Source organism: Triticum aestivum, chromosome 7D, assembly GCF_018294505.1.
Source record: "Triticum aestivum cultivar Chinese Spring chromosome 7D, IWGSC CS RefSeq v2.1, whole genome shotgun sequence".
In the NCBI taxonomy this organism is placed as follows: Eukaryota; Viridiplantae; Streptophyta; class Magnoliopsida; order Poales; family Poaceae; genus Triticum; species Triticum aestivum.
Window position 1 is genome coordinate 615,575,831 of NC_057814.1, and position 5,895 is coordinate 615,581,725.

Sequence of the window (5,895 nt, forward strand, 5' to 3'; positions counted from 1 at the left end):
TTTTTTAGGTATATATGAGATGCCTAGTTTTGTAGATAATTATGAGATGTTGAGTTTTGTAGCTATATGTGAGATGTTGAGTTTTTTTAGATATATATGAAATGTTTAGTTTATTTGAAATATGAGATGTTGATTTACTTGAACACATATGACATACTAGATATATATGATAATTTACAATCATTTATTCATTGTGTGAGAAGGAGATATTGAGATTCTTGTAGATGAATACATATGAGATGTTTAGATGAACACATATGAAATGTTGAGTGTTTATCGATATTTGAGATGAACTCATATATGTTTATTGTTTGTAATTTGTAATGATGGTTTGGCTTCTCGACGATGTCTACGACACGAAACACCGGGCCTACATGATGCGCGAGAAGGAGATGGTAATAACGAGTAATCTAAATATTTTGCAAATTTGCCTTAAGTTGAAATTTACATGCCCTAAGATTTGTCATTACTTGTTTTTTGCAGAAGCTTGAACCTTTGAAGATTCGGTATCACGGGGTCTCTGGTCCTGCCATGCCTTACGATGAGCGGTACACACCGTACATCAAGCAGGCAGGACTACTCCCGTGGATTCAGTTGGTCAGCCGGTCCACGCCGAATCTGAACGCTCCATTGGTGTCCGCTCTTGCTGATCGGTGGAGGTCGGAGACGCATAGTTTCCATCTTCGGACTGGGGAGATGACCGTGACGCTCGAGGATGTCTCGTTGATCACCGGTCTTGCTATTGACGGGATGCCTCTCTGTATGAGCACCGATTCTGATGGGTGGCGTGAGCAGATGATTGCTCTTATCGGTATGGCTCCTACTAAGGCTGAGGCTGATGTAGAGGAGGGAGAAGAGAAGAAGAAGAGGGAAAGGAAAGCAGCCGGAGCTGCTTTCACGTGGATTCAAACTCACTTTGCGACGTGCCCTCCGGATGCCACTGATGATGTGATCCAGACACATGCTCGTGTCTACATGTGGTATGTTGTGTCGAGGACTTTGTTTCCTGACTCCACTGGCAAGAACGCTCCATGGATGTGGCTGAAGGCGTTGACCGTCTTCGATAGCAAATGGAGCTGGGGTTCAGCGACTCTTGCCTACTTGTATCGACAGGTAGTTGGTCTGTTTTGTGATCAACTCATTTCTTCATTAGCAATGCAAGCTTGATGTCAAGTTAACATTGTTTTCTTTCATATGTAGCTGGACGATGCGTGTTGCAGGATCACAGATAGTGCAGGCATTGGTGGTAATATGCTTCTACTTTCTGTATGGAGCTGGGAGCGTCTGCCTGTTGGACGCCCGAAGAGCGTCAGGTTTAATCCTTGGTATGAAGATGAACATGACGAATTACGGCGCCCCACTTGGGCTTACAAGTGGGATGTGGTTTCCGAGATGACGAACGATGTCAATCTCATGTACCAGAAGTACGTTGCCGAGTTGGACACGATTACGCCTGAGCAGGTAACGAGGTCATTACTTCAGTCATTTCTCATGTTTGCCAGAAAAAAAGTCACCAATTTTGCATTGTTGCCCTATTTCATAGGTGGAATGGCAGCCATACGGCGCCGATGACAGACTTGGGTACACCCCGGAGTTTAGCATCAACCCGATGTGCTTGCGGGATAGGGATCTCTGGCTTATGCAGTGCCCACTGATATGCAACTGGGCTGTTGAGTTTCATTTGTCACATCGCGTGTTTCGTCAGTTTGGTCTGTTCCAGCCTCACCCGCCGGAATGGGTGGATACGGACAAAGCACTTCATAGGTAAGAGAGCGTATTGACTAAGCATCGTCAGTCCTTCTTGATTTTGCTAATGTTTGGTATTGTACCATGCAGGTTGGATAGGAGAAGGCAGCGGAAGATAAAGGACTGGGACAAGCATCATGCTTCGTATGTTACCCGCTTCCAGCTTTGCGTGGAGCAAGCTCGTAGCAGTGCACGCGCCCAGCTTCGTGAGCATAACCCAATTGCTTTTGATAACTACATACGATGGCTTCTTGAAAATACTCGAGTTGAGATATGCCCGCCAGCATATAATGAGGATATTCTTGAAGAACCCGTAAACTTTGAGGATCTATCAAAGGGGAAGTACAACAGAGATGTCAGGGTAGGGCAAGGAGTCCCTGCTGTTCCGGTGATTAACTATGTGGTAAAGTGTTCCTTCTTTACTTTCCCGTTGGCCGTACTACCCATGTTTGAATGGCTAACGTGTTCATTCTTTCTCATCCGCAGCGCACCGAGATCAAGAAAGCAGCTGATGAGAGCCAGTCTATTCTCGAGAACACACCGGTTGGAAAAGGCAATGATGATGGTTCACTACGAGCATTCCTCAAGGTACATATCGCATTCACTATGAGAGCCAGTCTATGTTGCGGAGTTTGATATCTTCCACACGTGTTCATGTTACAGCGTCAGGCCAAGAAGTTAAGGCGGTTATCGAATCTTCTTGGTTGCCGTGATCCCGAATTTGATGAACCATCTGCCTCTAGGTCTGGTACACCATCAGACCCCTCATCTCGCCATCAGGGGGACGATGTGAGTTCATCATATGCTTATCTGGATGATGACGGCGTGGTCACCCAAGAGGTATGACTAATCCTTTAGATGTGATTCTCACTTGATTACGACGCCGGTCTTCACCATATTGTTTGATTGTGTGATAGGGCCATGAGCTTGATGATGACATGACTTTGGCGGACGCTCAACTTCGGTCCCCATATGTGTTCAAGCCTAGGCAGCCCAGACGCCGGTACACGCCCAACGACTTTGACAACAGAGGCAACCCAAAGGTGGTCGTAGGGACCTCGCGGATGGCTAGCTTGGATGATGAGGCGGAGGCGGAGGCAGAGGCGGAGGAGGAAGTGCAGGAAGAGGAGCCTCGTCCACCCAGGAAGAAGAAGATTGCCTGCAAGCGTGGCACCAGGAACACGCGCGGAAGGCATTAGTGCTTGTGTTTGTTAGTGCTCTTGTAGCCGTTTCATTAGGCCGATGAACTTGTGAGGTTATGTTATATGTTGGTGAATTCTTACTAGTGTGGTATTTGTGTTTGCGAACTAGTAGTAATGTTGAATTGTCCTAAATGATGTGATGTTCAAGTTATTAGTTGTCTTTGTTCAGTGTGTGCAGTCTACAGTAATTTTATTTATGTTGTAGCAAGTTATGTCAGTGCTGCATGAGGCCAAAATGGCATCCATTTCTGCAGTTTGGCAGTTAACAACACTGCAGCTTTCAACAGACAGGCGCTGCACTGTACTGTGTGACGCCCAACGCCTAGGCGCTGCACAGTACAGTGCAGCGCCCGTCTCATAGGCGTTGCCGACCTGGCCATGGCTATCCAGAGGGCCACAGAAGGCTTTCAGCACTGACCATCCACGAAAATTACCAAGTCATAGTGCAGCGCCCAACAGACAGGCGCTGCACTATACCATGCAGCGCCCAACAGACAGGCGCTGCACTGTGTTATGGGCGCTGCACGGCTGTTTACTGAAACAGAGTTTACAGCACATTCATTTCACCGGAACAACATAATACTTACAATGACTGCAGCATCACAGCAATTTGAACAAACACAAATTTTATGTCGATGAGTTCATAACTTAAGACAATTCAAACGTTAGTACGACATGGTTCACGACACATTCATTACAAATTTTATGCCGACGAGTGCAGCGAAGCGAAGTCCCTACTGAGTAGAGCGAGGCCATTTCCCCTTCTTGTCATGGGCCAAGTCCTCCTCTTGCGCCTCGCGAGCCTTTGCAAGCTTTCTTGCCCTCTCCTCCTCACGAGCAAGTTTCGCTTGGCGTGCCCTCTCCTCCTCTCGTTTCTTCCGCTCCATCCTCTCCTTCTGACGACGCTCTTCCTCCAAGCCTCTTCGAAACGATTCTTCGAACCGCCGTTGCCGCCTAAGACAATCTTGGTATTGGTCCTTTTTGACATCTTCTGGCACTTCAAGATCTATCCACGTGAAGTACTTGCATAGAGGAGGCGGTGACTGCATACAAAATTTTTGTTAGTGTTGACACACATTTGATAGTAACATTTTACTTCTCGAGCTTACCGGTGGTTGGTCATAGGCGTTAGTTGGAAGTGCACGATCATAAGCATAGTTCGGGCATACAAAATATCTCCGCCCTTCCGTCCATGATTTATTTCGGTCGGTGGACACCTTCACCTTGCAAACATCTCCACACCAACATGGCGGGATGTCGACATCTTTCTCCTTCACCTTGTCCAAAGATGCGTCCTCCCACTTGTTCGGCATGTCTTCTTGGTTAGCACACGGTGGCCTCGTCATGGAACCGGATTAAGCCATGCCTAGAAAACCGAGAATTCTTGGTTAACCCTAAATAACCACAATCCTAACCATAGCATAACCCTAACACCAACATCAAACACACAAAACCCTAACCCTAGCATACTATGAAAGCCTAACCATACCAAATTAGCAAAGAAGCATAACATCATTCAACACAAATTTGCAAATCCAAGCCAAAACTAGGGTTTCCTCAAAGTAGCAAGATTTGAGCAAATGTGACAATTCCTATGGATGAAAACGAGGGGATCGGAGGAGATTACCTTAAGGGAGGGGTTGGCTTCGAAATCCACGGTCAAATACTCCGGATCTGAGGAGGATTTGAGAGGGGGAGAGAGGAGGGCAGAGGGGAGGCACTGAGCTTCGGGTTTGTGTGGGGGTGGGGGTGTGTGGGGTGGGGATGGGTGGGAGGGGGGTGAGTGCAGCCTAATACATGTCCAGATGTGCAGCGCCCAAGGGTAAGGCGCCCCACACCACAGTGCAACGCCTTGCCCTTAGGCGCTGCACGGCTTGACATCCCTGTCCAGAGAGCAACAGAAGCGTTCCAGTAGGTTTTCGGGCCAAATATTTGCTAAGTCAGTCTGCAGCGCCCAGGGGAGAGGCGCTGGACTGTACTGTGCAGCACCCAGCAGTGGGGCGCTGCACATTACAGTGCAGCGCCTCTCCCTTAGGCGCTGCACACTGACTTAGCAATTTTTTGGGTCAAAAAGCTACTGGGACGCTTCTGTTGCTCTCTGGACTGGCATGTCCAGACGTGCAGCGCCTAAGGGAGAGGCGCTGCACTGTGGTGTGTGGCGCCTCTCCCTTGGGCGCTGCACACCTGGACATGCCAGTCCAGAGAGCAACAAAAGCGTTCCAGTAGCTTTTGCACCCAAAAATTTGCTAAGTCAGTATGCAGCGCCTAAGGAAGAGGCGCTGCACTGAGTAGTGTGGCGCCGTACCCTTAGGCGCTGCACTATCTGCTGTTTTCAAATACAAAGTGCTTTTTATGTTTTGTGATTCACATAGATGGCACATGATCATATCCAAATCACATGTAGTAGTCCAAAACACAGAAAGAAGACATAGCACATATAGTAGTCCAAATCACATACTCATACACACATAGCAATAGAGTAGTCCAATCACATAGTCATACACAAACATTGAGCCAAAAGACATAGTCATTTACGTCTCATAGCACATAGTAGCACACATTTTGGTTCATAAGAAGGTCACGGTCCTTGTCCCTTCTTCTTCCTCTCTTCTTCTTCTTCTTCTCCCTCCTCCGACCACCAAGGGAGCTCACCTTCCCCCTCCGTGTCCTCCACCCCCTTCATTGTTTCCATACCTATGGAAATGGCAATATAATAGTTAGTCACACAATGCAAAATGGCAACACAAGCATTGAGCCAAAAGAACAAGATCATAGTAAGTCACATACGGTAATGGTCCATTGAGCCAACTGAACATTCCTCCACCACGGCCGCCGCCAAGGCCAAGATCACCACCACGGCCTCTACCACCACCATGGCCTAGACCACCACCACGGCATCTACCGCCACCACGGCCTAGACCACCACCACAGGCTCTACCACCACCAC